Raw genomic sequence first — 22,331 nt, forward strand, 5'->3', positions numbered from 1 at the left:
ATTGACTGTCTCCAAGATCAGTGTATGTGCCTGCTCTCATCAACCTTGTTATCCTGGCACTCTAAACAGTCAAGTGATGTGAGAGTTGCTGATGAGGGCCTGTCTCGTTGTTACACCATTCATTCTGTGGCTTCTGGTTGCCTGCCCTACTCTTAACAATTGAACAAGTGCATTAACATGTATTAAGTGTTTCCAAATTGCAGTATAAATCAGCACTAAGAGTTTCAGGTTGTACTTTAAAAGTGAAAAATGTTCAACATATTACAATACATCCGCCACTGATCTGTGCCAACACTTATTCTTCAATTGAAATATATTCACAGTGCCCCCTTTTTACGCGACATAAAGGTATATAGACATTCGGTCTCTCAGAAACAAATCTATTTTGACCTGTAATGGGGGCAGCTATACCATTCCTGAGCGGTCCTCTGGGCTCTCATGATGCGCCTCTATTCTAGCACTGGTATCCAGTGGCGGCCCATCCATATGGGCTGGGGGGCCATGCCCCCTCACCTTTTGGCCATCAAGAAGAGTATTTGTCAGACTGAACAAGGGTCAGCCTGACAGACTCTCTTTATTTTCAGGTCAAGCAGCCAGGAGCGAGACATGCGCTGAAAACGTATGCTCCTGACTGCCTGAGCTGAGGTTTGCAGGGCTGAGGATGTCACAGCTCCTGTGGGCATGACCTCCTCAGCTCAGCAAAGGTCCTCAAGGCCCTCCCCCTCAGGATGAGGGGAGCGTCACTGATTGCCTCGGAACTGGGCGCTTCAGACTTAGGCTCTGAAGTGCCCAGAGCTGAGTGTCCATCAGTCACACCTCATCACAGAGTGGGGTGGCATCAGCAACTCTCACTGACCCCATCCCACTCTGACGAGTCGGGACTGCTACACAACCCTCCTGGGACTCCGAGGCACAGCTGCAGGTAAGTGTCATATATATTTTTTTTATAAATGTTTGGTGCGTGCATGTATGTCTGAGTATTTGGTAGTGAGTGTTGTGACAGGATGTGTATGTGCACGCATGTGTGAATGCATGGGCGTGAGTGAGTGTGTATGTGTGCGTGTGTCCCGTACACCCTCTCACTTCTACAATTACCACGCACTACTGTTGGCATCCCAGGATTGAGTCATTCACAATGCTCTCGTTTCACGTGAAGCACCATCTAGAGTAACTAACTACCCTGCTGGCGAGTCTTTCCCATAACTTTCTTGATGCTCCTCTCTGCTGCCTTCCACCACCGGCAACTATACAACTACTGAAGCAGTCACAGAACTATAACAGGACACATCTATCCCGATATGCCGGGCACTCTGGAATCCATGTACTAACAAATCGACAATGTTCCCACAAAGTGATTCTCTGATTACACAGAACAAAATATGATGCAGTGGGAAATAGTACCAAGCAGCAATATAAGTGCTGGCATTACATTAACTATAATTTGAAATCCAGGTAAATACAGCGATTTGTCCACAATCATGGTTTTTGGTCAATTGAATAAACCAGGATTAGAACTCAAAAATTAAGGTTGAAACTACTTCATTTGAAGATTCCAGTAGTAAATGCAGTTATGCAAACTAATACATAGGATGTGGTGGGAAATGATCATGCTACCAGTTGTACCTTTCTGCTCTCAAGCCAATGACAGGGCACCTTCCAACATTAGGCACAATGGACATCTATGAAGAGAAAAATAACTAATATACATGCATATTTGTTGACTGAAGATCTGAAAGTCTGAATTTTCTTGCTAAAGAGAGATAGTTAGGTAGAATGGATCGATATATGGTGAGCACATAGCACATTCATAACTTCTCTATATAGAACATACAAACACAAGAAGAGAGGGTAGACATTGCTCCCCCAAGCTCTCTCCTTCCCAAAAACAGAAGCTCTCTAAAAACACAGCAGACCATTGAATTAGGGGCCCAGTTCTTAAATAAAGTCACAAAAGTTCACCCATAGTATATGTCCTTGCATTAGTGCAGATTTACGGCTTTCACAAATTTACAGAAGTAGGCCAGGAAATCGTACTCCTAGAAAATATTTGTGAACTCCATTTTAGCACAAGCAAATATGCATGTGCAGATTTGCTCATGCGAAAATCTGTTTCGCGTTTACAAATTCACTTTCCCTCCAACCACCTGTTTGGTCAACCCGGAAGACATTTTACTTCTGCTCTTGTCAGGAGTAAATCTCCAACCTTCCTCAGTATGGGAAAAGATTAGAGGAGAGCTGGTGAAAACCCTTAAACATGCAAGTTAGTAAGTTTGCACAGACTCAAAAGAGCATTCCAACATTGGAACTATTTGCTTAATGCTACCTCTCGCGCCAGTATGACTGGGCAGCACTCTCTAGATGGTCTTGAGGCCACCTACAGAAACACCCAGCATGACAGGGACAATCACATCACCCCCTGCCCACGGATCTTAACGTTGATCTTGTGTGAACTCTCATCCACTGCACTAGCCCTAACTCGGACCTTGTGTTTGAAATATTCCACGAAGAAAATGGTCACCACCAAAGTTGGCAGAACACATTGACTGATTGCAGCCATGTTTGTTGTGATGGAACCCCTTGTATTTCCTTGCTAACGTATGTCCACGCACAGGCAGATGGCTTACATCATCAAGGGCAAGTGGCACAAGGCCAGTGTCGGATTGGTACATGGGCACTCGAGCAATGCCCGGGGGGCCGGTGTACTGTTCCAGCAGTGGCCTCACTTGTTTTCAGGTGTGTTTCACCAGTGTAAAATAATATGTGCATATGTTTTAACCCCCCCCCCCTTTTAAATAAAATTTCGCCGAAGCAGTGTTTTGCGGAGACAATATGCAAATGTGGGCCACATATTTTTGCGTGCCTGGGCTGATTTTTAATCCCAATCCAACCCTGCCCAAGGCTGAGGAGGTGGTGCTATAGCATCTGGAAACACCCCCATTAATCTGGACTAGGAATGAGGGAACAAGTGTTGTCACCTCTAGCGTCGCTGAGAGAAAAGTCTTGTTCAGTGGCCTAGAGGAAGAGGGGTAGAGATGCACCCGGTCCAGATTATCCCAGTGAACTGGAGGAGCCGATGACAGTACCTTGTACAGAGAACTAGTGAAGGTCGCTGCACCTCTCTTGCATGAGAACAACCCAGATGTAGATACATACAACAAGCATGTGACATGAGCATTGTAAATAAACCGTGCGCCTTGGATTACAGGTGCATGTTTCTGTTGTGCTGCTCTGCGCGAGGGCACTCAGTTAAACATTAATGCTCAGCAGCAACACAGTCCAGAGAGAAGCCATGCACACAGGCGAGCACGTGTAATCAGTGCAAAGGGTTTAATGTTTAACTCTCGGGGAATGAGAACATACGCTGTTCCAAGAGCTTATCTCCCTCCTTCCATCCGGAATGGCACCTTCTAATCACGAAGGGCTGGACAGACCCAAGTGGCTTTATGAAGAGCTGCGGCGGGGGTCATTGGTGCCTATAGCGGCACCCACTGAGAAACACGGACCGCAACCAGTGAGGTGCCTAATGCACAGCCTGCAGAGTTCAAAGGTCGCCAGCCAACGTCCCGCTACATAAGCTTCACAGGTTTAAAGGGCATGTTGACACCGCCGACACTCTTCAATAGTGGTGTGACTGTTCTACCTTGCAGTATCCGTAGTGTTTTGACCTTTAAGAGCAAGCACTGACACACATGACACCAAGCGTGAGGGTCTGTGGGAGATGTCCGTGGTAGAAAGCACCAGCGAGAGGTCACCAGCTCCCACTGCAGCATTACTTACACCGTGCGCGTGAGGTGGCGCGAGGCATACGGTGAGACGTCACATCCAGAGTGGCATCTTTATGACAGTCACTGCCCGGCACATGAACGAGAGAGCTGCCGGCGTTGCTCTCAAGTAATGAGAGCACACGTGAATAAAGCAGAGGGGGCTCTACAGAGCCAATGAGACCCCGAGCAGCGCTGCACCTGCTGCGAGCAGACAGACTCCCACCCTTCCTGGGCACAGTACCCGTGCGAAACGCGAAGCCCAGGCTGTAACTGAAGCGTGCCATATGTCATGTGTGACCACATCATCCACGCCTGGCAAATCGTGTATTGTAGTATAGATTGTCACTGATGGGCAGATAACTGTACGCACCACAAAGTATCCGAAGTCAAAGAAATGCCTGAACTCCGACAATACACAACCACTTAGTAACATTGTTACTCGCGTGCCTTGCCCTATTTCACAATCATCGTTTGCGCTTCGAACATCCTCTTACGCGGACAATACCTGGATAACATACAGCCCTGAAGTAAACAGTACGTACCCGCCATGGCGTCCGTGCGACAGCACCCCCTTGCGAGGGGCTAAGGGAAGGCTGGAAACAGCGCTGTGGCAGGCTCCTGGCCTCGATGGGGAGCGCTCTCCTCGGGACGGGCGAGAGTCCTTTAGAAGTCCTAGCGGTCTCCGGACACCCAGCCGACCAGGCTGCGCTGTGGAGGCTGTGCGAGCCCACCCGGGCGCTGGTGTCCTCTGCGGGCGCCTTCCATGCGACAGTGGCAGCTATTCAAGGCGGGCCCCGTGCTCCGGGAGGGAGGAGGGCGGCCCGCGCAGCGCAGTGCCTTCTCACTGCTATATCTGACACCACCTTTGGAGAGGTAACAAAGGCGCACTGTCAAGCCGAAGAGGCCTGCACAGAATGCCCCTGTTCATTCTTTCGGGGCTGGGAGACATATTTAGGCAGAGAAAGGCATTCCTCTACTCTCCCGGGAGTCGTTGCTTTAGTCTGAATATGGTCAACTGGGAAAAGGCTGCGACTACCTTACAGCGGGCCACATCCTACCTTTTACAGCTGAAAAAAAACAACAGATTATTTTTTTTTCTAACCTACAGGTTCCGCCTAGCTTGCAAGACATGGAACAAAAAAGATGGATATTTGCCATTCTTATTTATGAAGGTGCGTATGTAGTGCCTCGAACAGCAGTGTGTGGCTTCTGAACGCTCCAGCTGTGAATGTGTGCTTCTGCTTGAGCACGGATTCTTAGGTGAACTCTCATAATGGGCGGTACGAAGGACGAGGCACCTGCTGCGCCTGCATCCATACAGGACAAACTCAACCTTTCATCCTTCCCATGTTGATGATAACGTGAGTGCCTTTAGGTGATAATAAAAAGCACTAAACACAGTTCTGTAAATTCATAAATTATGTAGCACTGTGCTGTATAAAATCAAGAAATGCTAATATATGTGAGATATGGGAGACTCTGGTGGCCCCTCTGTAAATGGGGCATCATTTTGTGTTGAGCCACCGAATGGGGTACGTAAGCCTCATTATCTAAGAATTACCAGAGAGGGGACCTTGTTTAGGTATTGGCAGAGGGTAAAGGCCACAGCCGTGGACCTTGGAGCTGGGGATCGAGTCTCGGCGTCCGCTCAACATCCTGTAATTGTGGGCAAATCACTTAATCCCCCGTGCGTAAAACAATAAAATGAATGTGAGCTTGTGTAATGTAACTGGTGCTCATGTAAAGCGCTAGGGCCGAGTTTGCGCCATATAAAGCTTTAAAGAAAGCTTTACAAAAAAGGTACCTCGTCTTCTCTATGGTCAACACCACAAAACCTGGACGCCAATTACAATACAGAGAACTTGGAAGAGAGGAGACAGTGGTTACACCAATCATATATAAAAATCCAGTCTCCACTAGAGACCGCCAACGTTACGCCATACTAGAATGGGGTGGCACGTGGTGGTCAGTGCTGCTTAATCCAAGCATGGCCAGTGGCAAGAGATGATGGCTCACAATCTCTGAATAGGTGGTAGTCCCATGTGTCGTCCTCTCAGGGATTGTAAAAACTCTGGAGCATCCTACAACCTGCTGCCCACACTCAGCTGATGAGAACAGGACGACCTCAGACCCTTGCAAAATAAAACTCTTCTCAGACGTGTTTAAAGACCACATTCAATCGACGCTTCGCTTGATGTATGTTTATGGGTTTCACCAATTTTAATATCTGCAAAGTGGCAATCTTATTTTGGGCTGTAAATGTCATAATTTCTGGCAATATATTTTCCTGCAAAGGATGCCATAATTAATGTTGCTGTTCCTTTAACCCCTTGCAATAACCTGGCAGGCTCAATGTTACTACTAGGTGCTATTTATCTACTTCTGTAATGGGGTGGGAGGATTTATGACTGGCAATATTCCCTCTACCTGTTTCTCAGTGTGAGCCGCACAAGGGTCCAGGATCTTGTTGCAGACTATCCCTTGGAGTCACTCTGGGTTCTTGGGTTCACAATGAAGTTGGCACTCTCGTTCTTCTTCCCCAGGCAAGAGGGCAGCAGGTCAGCACAGCAGGCAGCAGTTCCTTTAAAGAAGAAGCCCATCATGGTGGTAGCCCTTGTAGCAGCACAGCAGTCCTTTTTACTGGAAGAGTATCCACAGGCCTAGAAGTATGTTGATGGGTTGGTCTCTGAGGTTCAGTATTTATACACAGTTGTGCCATTGAAGTGGGTAAAAGCTTCTAGAGACAGGTCTTTGAATAGCACAGATGCCCTGCCTTACTGGCCCAGGCTCTAGACTAACCACAGGGAATATGCATCCCTTTGTGTGGAGACAGGAAACAGCCTATTCAAGTATAAGTTGGGCTAGGCCTAACTCCTCCCACCCATCCTGCCAGTGATGGCACATCCAGTCACACCTATGCCACCCATTATGTGTGACTGCCTAGGAGGAATACACAAAGCCCAACTGTCAGTTACACACAGTCATGTAACCGAGAAACAGGGGAAAACTGCCTTTACAATGAGGTTTTTACGACGTTGTGCCTTTACCAAACATTTTTTGCCACGCATGTTTTTAGACCGCATATGCTTTTACAACATATGCCTTTACCATGCATTTAAGTCAAGTTCGGGGTGTGGTCTATATATATATATTACCTACTGGCGGTCGCCAGTAGGTAGTTATAGTTCGGACCTAGTTTCCATAGGAAACTCGTTTTTTGTTTTCTCAATATCTTTGGCGCCGGTTGACGAATCTTCGTGAATTTTTTAAAACTTATGGCCCGCTCCGGTCAGCTCCTGTCTTGAAAGTTTCGGGGTGATTCAGCAAGTGGGGGCCGAGAAAAAAGGGGGTCCCAAAACGTGTTTTCTTCATGTTAATTCCGATAGGAAACTTTAGACACAGCTACAGCTCAAACTGCTGAACGGAATTACACCAAATTTGGCAAAAAGGTAGCCCTTGGTTCAGAAAGAGACTTTTCTTTTAAATGGAGTAAATCCGTTCAGTAGTTGCTGAGAAAATAAAAAAAATAAAAAAGTTTTGATATATAGAGACGCGGTGGATCCGCGCACCCTCCCGATCACGCGCTTTATTCTAATTGGCTGTCAACACTCCAAACCAGGAAGTGTTGGCAGCCATCTTGTGACTCGTTAGAACTGAGGCACAAGAAAACAGGGCAAACAAAGGTGAAAAAAAAGAAAAGGGAGCAGGGTAGAAACACCCTGACCCACTAGGCCTGCTCAGGGGGTCCCACAAGGACCCACAGGGCCAAAAAGCATTTTTTTCTAAAAAAAACTGCGGAATGCGCGCTGGGTGCGCGGATCCGGACGAAATAAAAAAAAAAAAATGAAACAAAGGCTTCCTCGCTTTGTTAATTTTAAGCCCCCAGGTGGGCGAGGTCCGGGGGGGATTTGGTAAATGTAAAGCGGGGGCCCGCTGGGGCCCCTGCAGCCCCGGGAACCACCACCTCCCCGGGGCTTTGGAAAAGTTGGGAGGGGGGCTGTACAGCCCCCAGGGCCAGCTCCTTCAGTGTACCGGGGTGCTCACCCCCAAGATACTGCTGTTTGCTATGGTAGGGTGGAAGCACGTCTCCCGCCCTACCATAGCAAACTCTGATTTGGATTTTGGAAGAGAGAGCAGGGAAACCTGCTCTCTCATCCAAAATCCAAAGCTGATTGCTTTTCCACATGGGGAGCTGCATGTTAGCAGCTCCCCATGTGGAAAAGCAGTGCCAGCTTCCGCAGGACGCGGGGAGCCGGCGGGACCGTGGGGGCATTGGGGCTCCCCCCACGATCCCCAACAAAGTGGCTAGGCCCCGGGGGATGGGGTCCCCAGGGCAAATATAAATTACTGGTAGGAGCCGGGTTTTTTTTAATCGAAAAATTTGGAATCGCGACTCTAGTGCGGCCCCCTGGTGTGAACGCGAGGGGTGCACGACTCCCAGCACGGCCCCTGGTGTAAACGCGAGGGGTGACCAGCTCCCAGCATGGCCCCCTGGTGTGAACTATAGTTAGTTGGACATTTCACTCGTACAAAACCAATGAAATTCACCGTTATAGTTAGTTAAGCTAACTATAACTTGCGCGCCCGCAATGCACTGCTGATGACGTCACATATTACATCACTCATGACATGGTCAGTGACATCAATGATGACATCACTGATGACATCTCAAATGACATCACTCATGACATCCTCCTTGTGATAGAGTGGCAGACCTCCTCTCACCCTAATATAACCTTTGATACACACTCAAAAATACAAACTAACATTTTCAAAACAATGGACATACCAATACCAGTTACAACATACCCATTCAGTAATTCCAAAATCTACACACACATCCACTCATTGGTGATGTAATATGTGATGTCATCAGCAGTGCATTGCGGGCGCGCGAGTTATAGTTAGCTCAACTAACTAGAACGGTGAATTTCATTGGTTCTGTACGAGTGAAATGTCCAACTAACTATAACAACCCTGAAACATAATTTTTTTAGTGAATTTCTAAGGTTTTTTAAATGCTAATTTCTAACTAAAATGTCTCTGAAACCTATGGTTTTTTCAGAGAATATATATATAAAAAATGCGTCGTAAAGGATACGTTGTAAAGGCATATGCGTTCTAAAAAACATGCAGGGTAAAAAATGCGCCGTAAAGGCATACAGTGTATTTCCTGGCCTTGTATGATACAACTGAGACAGGATGCAGGCACCAAATGTCTAAGGCAAGAAAATGGCAACTTTTTAAAAGTGCCAATTTCACAATTGTAATTTCAAATGCGGCTTCACCATAAGTTTGGATTTCAAATTGTGATTCCAGGGAAGCCAAACATAATCCGGTCATCTTTTCCAATTTGGAAATTAGACTTATAAAATGTAATAAGGCAACTCCAATGTTATCCTATGGGAGAAATAGGTCTTGCAGTAGTGAAAAACGAATTTAAGAGTTTTACTCTACCAGGACATGTAAAACCTAAAAGTACATGTTTTGCCTTTTAAATACAGTGCACCCTGCCCTCTGGGTTGTCGAGGGCCTACCTTGGGGATGACTTGTATGTATAAAAAGGGAAAGGTTAGGCCTGGGAAAAGGTCTACATTCCCATGTCGAAAAGGCAGTTTAAACTGCACTCACAGGCTCTGCACTGGCAGGCCTCAGGCATGTTTAAAGTGACACTGAAGTGGGTGACGCAACTAGTGCTGTAATCCCAGTAGTTGCATTTCATTGACAGGCCCTGGGCACATGTACTGCCACTTTACTAGGTACTTACAGGTAAATTAAATATGCCATTTGGGTATAGCCAATGTTACCATGTTTTTGGGAAATAGTACAAGCACTTTAGCACTGGTTAGCAATGTAAAAGTGTGCCGACTCCTAAGGCCAGCAAAAACGAAGTCAGAAAAAACATGTCCTCTAAGGCAAAGAGTTAGGGGGAAAAGCACCAAGGATACAAGGTCTAACATGTCCCAAGTGCAAAATCCATGTAGCCCTAGTGTGTGTTAAATCCAATTGCTGCACCATAGCAGAGTTTCAGCTGTAAAAACACCCTGCCACCTAATCCATCTAAGGGTGACTATTGTACTTCTTAGTGTGACACAAAGATGACCCTGTAGAATTTCCTAGTAAAAAACATAAATGTAACATTTTGGATGTTGGCTTTTTCTTTTAAAATTGATGGAATAATGAAACAAGGAAGTTTGGGAACCTATTGTAGACTTATTAGCCTACCTATCTTTGGAACTGATTGACTGAGAGCACTCCAGCCTAGAATTATGTATACTTGCCTTTCTCCATGTACAGCGCTCCTTTGCATTTTTGTGCTATACCAGTACTACATATATGAATTTAAACAAAGAAGCAGGCGCCTGGTTACATCAGGATGGAGCGTGATCCAGAGCCATGTAAATCAGTGGGGAGTCAGCCCAGGCTCACAGCTTGGTGTGGACCGATTGTAGCTCATTCAAAGGCGCAATCAAACAACTAAGAGTAAACTTTGCTCACTATCAGTGGATGTGGCAATATCCGAGCTGGCCTGGTACTGCCTCATACTGAGTTATCAAAACACTGCCACCGATGAAAACAGACCCCCTCAAGTAATCTGGAAGATGACCCCAGCAATGATAATTGGCATCACTCCCAGTAGCAAAAAAACACAATTGATGGACAGAATGCAAAACAATGTCATACATTCACCCTAGTACAGAGCTCGGAGCCTAAATCCATCCTTTTTTGCTCACCATGCCATTCCAGTTTGAACCCAGCCATATGCAAATCAGTCTTTACCCTGTGCCTCATGGGAACAGTCCAGCCCGAACTGCCAGGCCAGGCCATATCAGGCCAGGTTCTCCCTGGGTCAAGACTGATTTCCATATGGCTGGGTCCAAACTGGGGTGGTGTGGTGAGCAAAAGAATGATGGATTTAACCCAGATCCCTGTGACTGGGGGAGAATGTTTGCATTGTCCTGCATTCCGTCCATCAATTGTTTCTTTTGCATATATCACTCCCACACTCCCAGTAGCTACTGACGTTTATCGCTACCTATCGGCACCTGAGGTTTGACAGAAGATCTATCTATGGGGTCAGTGCAGGCATCGTCCCTCTCTGTTGCCCTGTTTCGGTTTGAATACCTACAGGCCTCCCCATCTCCGGGGCTGTGATGGCTGGAGGAGGTCACCAGTGAGGCAGAAGGTCAGAAATCAAGGCCAGGATTTTACTGTTCAACTTTCGAGCAGTGATGCTTTATGTGTGAAAGTGTTATTCTCTGGTCAGCCTAATGACCACTCCCCCCAAGGCCACAGGTGCTTTGGCCTGGAGTTCTAGGTGCTTTCATTGCAATACAAATGTAAATACCGATTGTCCAGCTAGGACTGATGGAAGGAGCTTTGATTAAGTGTTGGGAGAGAAGTCCGCTCCTGCAGATCTTTAGAGATCTTCGGACAATGTCCACCATCCTCACTCTCATCCACCCATCCTGTGTCACTCTCTCATTCCTTCACCATCCACACAGCTCATCCATTAATCCTGTCATCTCATTTGTTCACCCATCCTCACTCACATTTGTTTATTTATCCATCCTCATTCATTCATTCCTTCATGCTCACATTCACCCATCCTCACTCACATTCCTCCACATACTGTTATTCACTCATCCACTGCTTTATCTATCCATTCTGAGATTGCCTAATTTATCCATCCTTCAACTTCCACTCATTAATCCACGCGTTCACACACTTCACCCATTCTCACACTTGTCCACCCAATCCCACTCATTTTATGCATCCAATAATCCAGTCTTACAATCACATTCATTCATCCATCCATCCATCCTTACTCTCCCATTCCTCTTTCCATGCATCCATCCTCACACTGTCAGCCATTCATCCATGCTCATTGTCATTCATTCATCCTACCCACATCATTGTATGAATACTCACAGTTTTACCAGTACATGCAAACTCACTCACTCACTATGAAACGGACAAAAATATTGTGTATTTTACCAATATTCGCTCTTAGCATGCCACTGGGTACAACAGGCACCTCGAAGCACGCTAGCTTACACCAAAGCAATCCGAGAGGCAAATGAACCCACAGAGATTGTGAGTATTGGCTTGTCATTCCCTGACAGTCTTCCTAATGAAAAGCGGGTACGTTTTTAGGTGTAGTCTACTGGTACCTTTAGCCGCCTGAATTGATTATCGGCGTGTGACCAGGCATTTCAAGAAATCAAGAGTTAGCAGTGCCACCAACATGGTATTGTTTGACCCAACGTGGCATGCGGAACTCACAGTTAACAACAGTCCACTGCGTCCACTCAGCGCCCTGAGACCCTCATGGGTGAGTAGTCGCGCTTAACAAATACTGATTGATTGACTGATCTTGGCAGAACTTTGACATGATGAAGAACTATTCCGACTTGTATCCTACGCCAGCCGTAGTTTGTTGGATGTCGAAAGATCCTATTCACAAGCAGAAAACGAAAGCCTGGCAGTGGTCTGGGTGCATGAACACTACTACATCTTCTTCTTCGGAAAACAATTTCAAATAATAACTGATCACCATGTGCTCACGGCAATATTTGGAAATCCTCGAGCAAAAAATGCCACAGAGAATTAAGCAGTGGGGAATCTGTTAACAGGAATACTCATACACTATTGGACACAAGCCTGGGAAAGACAACATCTCACCACCCACTCACTGGAAACAAAAGCACACCTTCATCAGCCAAAAGAATGCCTGAACTTTGTAATGAGTCAAGCTCACCATCCTTGATGTCATCCGACATTATTGAGGAAGCTACCGAAGCAGACTGCACCCTGGCAGAAAGCAGTCGATTTCTTTGGGCCAATACAATCGGGTAATTATGTGATGGATGGATGAATATTCAAGATTCCCAATAGCAAATCAGATCTCATCCACAAGTGCAAAGTTAGACAACCCAAAGCAGGATAAGATTTTCGGGGATTGTGGCATCCCAGAGACAGTCTAGATAGACAATGGACCCCTGTTCAAAAAGCACAAATTCACTGAATTGCCACACATCTAGATTTCAAACATCGGAAAATAATGCCTCTATGGCCTTAAGTCAATGGTAAAGTGGAGTTATTCACCTTCAGATGGTGAAGAACAAGTGGAAAGTGAACAACTACCCCTACAACAAACACTAAACATGATTCGAACAGCATATCAGAACAACCCACATAGCAACACAATGCAATGCCCTGCCAACCTCAATTATAGTTGCAAACTACGGACCAGAATACCAAATTGAAACCACCGGCTGAGCCAAAAGCGTATTCATAAGTCGCTCAGAGAGATACAGACTTGAGACAAAGCAGCAAAGGAAAAACACACCAGCGCATACATGTGCGTGGTAACATCTTTGAGTTCGTTTTTATTTTTGAAGAAAACAATTTGAATATGGCCACTGGACCTTAAATATTTGATGTTATTGTAAATCATTGCAATGGTACTCATTTTATCAAGCCTGAAATAATTCTGCCACGCCCAGATGTACCCGGTGATTTGTAGGGTACCCACAGCTATCTGCAACAAGCTTAGCTAGCTTAAGTAATTATGCAGGAAACTATGCCATGATAGCATTCCAGTGAAATGTTTCAAGACATCTAAAAACAGTTTCAGCTCGACTCTTCAACAGCCTCTTTCAAGTTAAATCACCTCTAGGGCTGAAATTGAGCTCTAGGTTGAGTTGTGTTAGGAATTTAAAACAACATTTTCTTCTTGAAAGAAAAACCGTTGATCTAGAAGAGGACAGAAAACCACTTGCAAACTCCTTCACCAAACCTCCAATGTTCCTTTGTACCATTGCCTGTGTAACATAGTAGCAATTAAAGTGACTAGAAGAACTGGCCGCTTAGCTGGTTTCAATAAGAAACACACCCTATGAGTTGTATTCAGAAGTAGCCAAGATGGTACCTGTTGCTATTTAATCAGTCTATCAATATTCTATAAGAAAAAGAAGCATGCACCCAAAGGGAATCAGCAAACTGACCCATAGGATAAGCAATCTCAGAGGAAAATCTACAGTTCAGTAGGAAAAGGCAAGTGAAAATGATAGGTCCTGCAGCAGGAGCATGGAAACGCAAGACTCATTGTGCTTCTAAGGCCCGGAAGCGGCAGTTCCCACCCATTCCTTGTTGAAAAAACATTCGAGGATGTGACACTTCACAATGCTCTTGGCAAGTCACACTCCTCTGAAGCAACCCAGAGTCCAAATATTTGGCAAACTACTTAAGATCGCTGCCTTGTACTACACAAAGCTTTAACTACAGCTTTAGCTTTGCACAAACAGAGTTATTATATTTTACACGAGTGTAATCTTATGTAAATCCTGATTATTGGATTTTTATACTACATGTAAATTTTGTTTTTCTTACAAGTTTATTTAATTTCTACACGTGGGAGAGTGGATTGAGCAGAGCATGTTTGGAAGGATCTGAACAATTGTGCTGCAACATCGACTTTCACCTCATGACTTTAAAAGTGTCTGGAAAACACTTTTAGCAGGTATCTCAGGTGGCTTTTGTACAAGAGGAAACACTTAACACAATTTTGACATAGACAACCACCCAAGCTTATTTCGTGTAGGACATATAATTTTCCCAAACATTATGTGTAAAAAGCAATAAAACTTTTTGTAATTTCACTCACTCATTGTGATAAACTAAATCTGACAAAGAGGATCACCGTTAACTAGTGCCAACGGCGTAGGACGGGGCCACTTTGTCCATGCAGAAGACACATCTCTATATTGAAGCAGTAACATTCAGCACATGTTGGAGTCTCACAGAAAGTGTCAAGGACATCTTTGCATCTAAGGCTATGACATAACAAGGATGTGTTGACACACAGGCTTGAACCGGCAATTCTGGGTCTTGTTCCATCAGAAAAAAAGTGTAAACATCTAAATGTCAAAAAAAGATCATAACTTGGGTGTCTACTAGGAATGTAGGCTCAGACTGTTGTCAAAGGGTCCACAGAGGTTGCACCCCTGCTTCACAAGGGAGTAGACATTCCGTGAATTAATTAATGAGTTCTCTTGGTTAAATCACAGGCTGTTCTTGGACCCGAGAATCATGAGTTCCATCGTGTTCCCTCGTGTCCAGCCTCTTTAGGCAATCCTCGGTCTGGCTGGGGACTAGCTTCTCCAATATTTTGCTTAAAAAGGGCAGGAAGGATTTTTAACTACAGCCCATCAGCACATTCATATTAAGAACAGGCACTTCTGGAATGGTCTTTTCAAGGCCTCTCTGAGTGAGATTTACAAGTGAAATGTAAGCATTCGATGTCTCATGGATGGCTATTTCTATACCGGAGAAGGGTAGACTGGATCTGTATTTCGGTTCTAATTAAAATAAGCCGCAATTTGAATAAAATGTAAGATGGACATAGTAACACATCTTTCTAAGCTCGGTGCACATGTATTGGTCATGGTAGTCAGGGACGTAGCTATCCACAGTGCAGCAGGTGCACTGGCACCGCAGCCCACGGGTTTAAGGGACACATTAAACGCCAATTAAGTATGCATTTTACTACCAAACATGGTCATCGGGAGCTTATTTGTTGCTTGAATTTAAGGGCCCGTGAAATCCTTGATATACGCTTATTTTACTGGGACCATACAAAAACAAATGCCACCGGCATATTTCAGTGCTAAATACGTGTTAATTACATAATAACAAAACACTTGCATTTCAAACACAAAAGTCCAAATATGCCCTGTTGCACTAGTGTGACCAGGCGCAGAGGCCGCCACCCCTAACTATGCTTAACACAGAGCTCTATTTCATAAAATGGATTGACTGAAGAAAGGGAACGGTACATTGCTGAATACCGCTTAAGCCAACGAGCAACAAGCAGCGCGTGGACGGGGTTGCGCGCCTGCAGTCTCGGTTGGTCTCGAGACTGGAGGGGAGGGGGGGGGGGGGGGACATTCGATTTCATCAGGTGGCAAAGGGCGTGCGTGCGTCTTACCTTGGCAGGCGGGCGCCGGCGCTTCTCAGCTGCAGCAGCAGGGGCTCCGCCGCGCGCGCTGGCTGACGCAGGTCCCCTTCATTGAGCCCCGCTGGACGCCGTGGAAGCCCCGCCGCTTAGGTGCACGCCAAATCCAAGAGCCTGTGGTGCACAGAGAGACGGAGGCAGAGTCAGTCAGGGAGGGGAAGAATTTCAGCTGCCGCCGCTGCTACTGTTCTACGAGCATTTGAGCTATTTTCAGCCGCAGACGGGGTTTGTCTACAATCAGGATAAAAATGTAAGGCTAAACGGCTCCCCCACCCCTCCCCAGCGCCCTGCAACCGGCACAAAATCAGGAAATCCACAGCCCAAACTGTGTTCCTATTCCAAGTTCTTGGTTAAAAGGAAAGAGCAGCGGCCGCAGCCGAGGACCAGGAAGTATTAATAGGGCTGCAGCCGGTGCCCGGCGCCAGTGCTGTTCGTGGCAGTAAACGAATAGCCCGCTCAGTACTTTCCTGTGTGTTTTCAGTGGTTCTGAATGGGCGTCTCCGATATTGGCCAGGCTTGGACTTAAAACCTCTGGGCCCCTGGCCTGGGCGCATTCATGCTACAGTTTGAGGGCCCCCACATTGCCTATCCGTGCACGCGCATGCTTATGCCCTCCTATAGTCTGGATGCCAGTGGCCAATAACCCCCCAGGGCTCCCATAAGATTCCTGCCAGCAGTTTATTTCCAGTTTGCATCTGAATTTCCATCCCCATCCTCGGGCTATTTTCGAACGCGTGCGACTGGACTCTGTTGACAGTGCTCATCGGTCACTGGGGACAGGGCCTCCATTTAGAGGAGGGAAGGAAGGAGTTACCTCAGCTCGCTTCTCAGGAATTAAAAGGGTCAAGCAAATGAAGTGCGCCTTCGGTTTGTCATTAAACATCAGCGGGCGTTTCTGCTGCTCCAGGAGAGGGGCTGCTAGGCTTGGCATGCGCACCAGCGGAGGCTGCATTTGACAGCAGCACGTATGGGTCAGTGTGATCATTGGCTCTGACCTCCAGCAGGCCTTGCCACGTGAAACCGCGCCACCATCTCCAGCCCCATCAATCAATCGCTACAAAATTGCTGGCCATGGAGGTCTCGGTGTGCCATGAAAAAGGACTGCTGGCTGCCAAGCACTACACTCGGAGCAAACTCTCTCTTTGTGCAGCTCCTAGTACATGACGAGCATGGCATGAGACCCAGCAATGGACTGAATGAATGATTTATCGTGTGTGGACACTGACGCGAGGGGAAGCAAGGAACATGCACAATAATGCCTGCTGAGGCAGTGTATCAAAAAGTATACATCAGTTCTATTCTATGGCATATTTAGTCCGTGGTGTTTTATGCAGGCAATGCACGATGAATAATTCACACATTTTCAAGGGTAGAGGGGTGATGGGACGGGAATTTCCCCTGCGTGGGATATGGACGTGGTATCCCGAATTTCATTTTGCCCCTAGTGTCATGCTAATTTAGCATGTGTGCAGAGGCCTAGGCCTTTCCCTGACAATCTGAGGTCCTGACCCTGTCCTGTGTCTGGAGGACCGCACCAAGTATGACCTCATAGCAGGCGCAGCTCGCATCATGGAAAAGAGGCGGGGTGGGCCTCTGGGGTTGCAGGGGGATCAGAAAGGGGGAAGAGGGAGATCAATGTGAAAAATAAAAAAGAAACGTACCCGCTGCCTTCCATTGCGTCGCACAACTTCTCCCCTCTGCTTGGTAAGTCACAGGCTCCCAGCCTGCCCTGCAGCCAATCCCGAAGCTGCTCTCGCATAAGAGCAGCTTCAGGATCGGCCTGAGCGCCCTCAATTTGCGCTCCAGGACAGACCGTGAGCCTGTGCCTGTTCTCTCCGACCCAGCAGCGTTGGAGAGAACTTTCACTGCGCATGATGGTTTGGCCGGCCAGAAATGGCTGGCCAAACCATCATGTCCTGTGAAGGGAGTGCACATACCACTCCCCTCAGTGCCTGTCATCTCTGCTGTCCCGCCCCCATGACTCGTCAAAGGAAAATAAAACAATAAAACCAGTATTAAACCCGTTTTATTTTTCAGGATTTGGAAGGTGCTGGTGGGGACGGAGATCCTGGTGACACTCCTCCACCATCACTCCTCCGCCATAGCGGAGGAGCCGCATCTGCCTCATAGTGGACAGAGCGCTCCTCCCCCTGTCCTGGGAATAGTTCACTGCGTTTTTGATATTGATAGTGTGATAACTTTTTATGTGTGTTACTGAGACTGCAGCCTCCAGGCCCTTCTTGTGTAAGGTTCTGCTATTATGTGAATGTCCAGAACCTAGCTCTGGTATCCTGTGTGTATGTACAGTGTGTGTGGCGTGCTTGTAACACGTAAGCACATCTGCAGTAGTATTTATGTGAGTTTCAGTGAGCCTGGGTACTGAAACTAGTGGGATCCATTTTGGATTCCCAGGGTTTGCTACAGCTAATGAAGGAGGATAAAGACAGCTGTCCTGGGCAGTAAAGTGTACTGACTGCATTCTTGTGACTGGAAAGTGGTGATCTTGACACTACAGTAAGGAGCCTGGAAACATGCCTACCTTTAGAAATGCCCTGAGGACTTTTCTTAGCAAGAGGCAGCTGATTACTTCTTCATGAGTACAGCCATTCGGTTGATGGCAGTGGTAAAGTGTCGGACTGCAGTTTCTATTGTGTTGGGTGAGGAAGTTCCTAGCTCAAGCATGCCCTTCTGGTTATCCCCGATTATTGCTTCAAAGAGGCTGATGACAGCCAGTTGAGGAAAGTTCACGCTACATCGTGTCTGTGTTGTGGGTGTTTAATGATTGACCCCACTGCTACATCGTATGAAAAGTGTGATGCTACATATTGGTTTTGTCTAGATAGTAGTCTGAGAAAGACACTTGAAAGGAGAAAGTTCTGAAGTTGGATACAGTGGATACAAATCCTCCGTATAGAAAATGTGCATAAAAGTGAGACCCACACTACTCTTCTTTGTTCCAATTCCAAGTCTTTCATGAGCAAGGAAGGGAGTGCTCCACAGAGTACTCAAAGGACTGTTGTGTGAACAGGGCTGGTGTCTGCTTGACAGCCGATCTTGCAAAAGCGAGGGGACATCACCAGCAGTCTGCACTTTCTGCTGAAGGCATTGAGGGCCTGCCTGCCTCATCCTGAATAGGGAAGGAGTTTGCCTGGCAGTGCAGGAAGGCAGGTTGGGAAGGAGAAGCCCAACAGGCCAGACGGGCTGAAGATCTCACTCAGAGTATGATGACTACATTTGAGCAAACCCAGAAGCCCCCTGTGCTGAAAAGAGCCACCCCCTGATCACTCAGACAAGATTCCTGGAGGAAACTGCTTCAAGCATTTGTGACTGAATTTGCCTGATCGAGGCTGCCACTGGGTGCATCAGCCTGATCGGGCAGTGGTGACTACACAGGCCCAATCAGGGCTAGAACTGTTGTGGTGACTGCGCTTGCACGATCAGGGCTGCAGGTCTAGGCACACACATCTGCTCAGCTTCAGGATACCCTCACTTTACAAATACATATAACTGCCATGGTGACTGGAGCAGCCAAATTGGGGCTACAGCTGCAGTAATGACTGCACTGACTCAGCCAGGGTCTGAGCCCGAGTCGACCGGATAGCCTCATCGGGGCAAACTCTCATCCCATCTGTGCTTTAACCTGTGCATAGGTGTAAGGAATGCTGCTCACTGTTGAACTGAGCCGGGCAGTTGCATGTATAGAAATGTGGGACACGCCTGGCCTCCTTGGCATTCACTGACATTGTCTTCGCTCACTGCAGGCTTCCACCTGTGGAAAATATTGAGGCCTCCAGATGAGCTTGGGAGGAGTGTGAGAGAGACGAAACACGTTACGCACTACACCACTAGGAGTAAGAACCCTGAGAAACAAACTAAGTGCGCATTTGACTTGTGGTGGAAAGGACACTCACCCGAGCCTGATTTATGCTATTGCCCTAACTGTGGGGTAGATGGGGTAATGGGTATGTAGGGGACAAGCTATCAAGCGGCCAACCAGGGGAGAGTAGGTCAAAAGAAATCTGTGGGAGTTATGCCACAAGTGGAAATTTGCAACCAGGATCACTGCAGTGAACACTGGATTGAACTGAATTTACTACTGTATTTTTTCTGGAAAAGTCAAGCATTGGGCTGGACGTTTAAGTGTTTGTGTCTGTTGATTGTTGAGCTCATGCAGCCCTACACAACCTTTCTGAGAAGCCTGGGACTGCAAGCCATAGCTAGACTGAGAGTTACGTTTGAAAAGAGTTGCACTTGGCCAAGTTTGCAAAACCATAGTAGGAAAGATCCTGGGAGAACAGCGGCAAACGGCTCCACTCACCGTAGTTTGGGCCCACTAGCCCCTCTCTGCCATATGCCCCCCCCCCAAAAGGTGTCTGACAAAGTGTCTGTGCTTAGTGCGCTCAGTGCAATGCAAATACATTAATAGTCCAGCACAATTATATACATATACTGCCGTAAAAATCACAGTTACAATGAAGTTTTAATTGAGATATACAACGGAAACCACATGAAAATGGGCAGTTTAGTTTAGCTAAACAAACCATAACTCACATCCAGCCGTGAAAACCATAACTACCACCTAAAGAGGCTGTATATGACCTAACAATATTTGTACCAATAAATAACCAGACTTATAGCAATGTAATGTAATGTCTGTGACAAGGGGCTGTGTAATGCAGCCAATTATGCAATCATGTTATCTGTAACATCATGTTTTAGGTAATGAGGGAAAGTCATGGCTTTAATAGCAGAGGAGTGAGTTATCATTTGGTTACACAACCATAGCAGGGATTTTTTTTAATTTTATTGAGTAGAAATAAAATCACTTCAACTGGAATATATGAGTTTTTAAAAACATATGTTAATGTGTTATGAACAGAAGAAATCACACCTTACCTGAAAATATTTTTTAGCCAATTGTCAGGTCTTTAATTTGGCAATTTGGCATTGAAGTATAACTTTACTCAAAAAAGGTTGCTCTTTGCGGTTTGGTGTAAATCTGTTCAGAGCGTTTGACATATTACCACTAGGGCCTGGTCTCGTTGTCAGAGAGAACCTCTGAACCTTTTTGAGGCATATTTTAGTGGAGGCCTGCAGCCAGGTGCGATCCCCGGCTATTTCCTCGGCCTGTGTTGTAGGTCAGTCAGAACTGAGGCAATCTTACTCTGGCAGACCGTCGCTTCGACAGAGGGCAGTGCAGAGGAGAGAGCACTTCAAAGGAAAAGACACCATAACCCACATTTCAAAGAATCAGACACTAAATCACATTTGAGTCTGGAGTTGGACTATAAAGGTGGGACCATTAGTCTCACAAGTTGTTCAACAACGCTGTTCATCCCCAAAAAAGAGGATTGTTTAAACTTCTAGCTGCTGGAACCATGACTAGGTACCAAGGTCTGTAAGTCACCCTGCTGGGTGAGAGGCCATCACCCAAGAAGTCAACACCACTTTCCTTGAGCTTGGAGCAGCACCATTCTGCTTGCCTCCCTAGACCAGGGGACTCTGCGGAGGAGGAGAGCAGCTGGAGGGCCAGTAGGTCCTTGACCAATTAATTAATACAAGTGAGCAATTTGCTTCAATTAGTCAGTTAGTTTTTGTAATCTTGAGCTCGAAACCCAAAAAACACTTTTTAGAGGGAAAGAACTCACAATATTCAATATATAATTCAATCCAACAAAGAACAACATCCAACCTTGTTTAGATTATCATACATATTAATTTATTATTGAATAAGGCAATTTAAGGTTGCTCCAAGAGGAACGTGCAACAAAAGAGGGTGATTAAGAGTGAGTGGGTGAGGCAAGAAATGGAAACAAAGTAGTAAAAGAAATTCATTTGGTTTACAATAAGGATCGGTTGTAGTTCACCGTCCAAAGAACCTGGTCACATCTCAATCACAGATACATGTTTTCGTATTTCAAAAAGACCCAATAATTGGTCTAGCACAAGGGAATTATATGTGTATCCCAGGTAATGGAAAGTAAGCGTCGACGTTTCGACCCGTCTTGAAGGCCTTAAGGAGATTTAGACCTTGGCCGTGCGGATCTTCATCAGGACCAAAGGGAAGGGGTTTGGGGCAACCTGACTGGGTGATGAATTTGATCGTCCACCTGATATCCAGTTCAATGGGGTTCCTCAGACATCCAATGAAAGGAGGACTGCGTATCAAAGGTAGTAATAGAGCTGTGGGGACTTAATCCGAGCGCAACAGACGCAGCTGTCTGATTCAGGTCAGTCGCTATTGTGATCGTTATAACGAGGTATGAGGTATGAGGTTCACTCGTAACCAGGGGCACAATATATATGCTGACTATTTGGGAACGTCCGTCTCCGCCGAAGCTGCCGCTCAGTGTGAGCTTCGTCCGCGTCTGCAGAACCCCATTGAACTGGATATCAGGTGGACGATCAAATTCATCACCCAGTCAGGTTGCCAAGGTCTAAATCTCCTTAAGGCCTTCAAGACGGGTCGAAACGTCGACGCTTACTTTCCATTACCTGGGATACACATATAATTCCCTTGTGCTAGACCAATTATTGGGTCTTTTTGA

General features: G+C 46.3%; 1 protein-coding gene across 14 annotated transcripts in view; it reads right to left on the reverse strand.

Annotated features, from left to right (window-relative positions):
• The window catches only part of SORBS2 (sorbin and SH3 domain containing 2), a 665,007-nt gene that overhangs the window by 552,160 nt on the left and 90,516 nt on the right, over positions 1 to 22,331 (reverse strand). For 8 of the 14 annotated variants that reach the window (XM_085641964.1, XM_085641951.1, XM_085641963.1 and 5 more), the window contains exon 2: positions 15,757 to 15,897. The exons of 3 other annotated variants lie outside the window; for them this stretch is intronic. The gene's annotated coding sequence lies outside the window, so the exon portion shown is untranslated. Of the gene's footprint in view, positions 1 to 4,306; positions 4,605 to 15,756; positions 15,898 to 22,331 lie in introns of those variants that run through there. 3 more of the 14 variants (XM_085641953.1, XM_085641958.1, XM_085641961.1) reach the window with 3 other exon arrangements.

Source organism: Triturus cristatus, chromosome 2_2 (assembly GCF_964204655.1).
Source record: "Triturus cristatus chromosome 2_2, aTriCri1.1, whole genome shotgun sequence".
Lineage (NCBI taxonomy): Eukaryota > Metazoa > Chordata > Amphibia > Caudata > Salamandridae > Triturus > Triturus cristatus.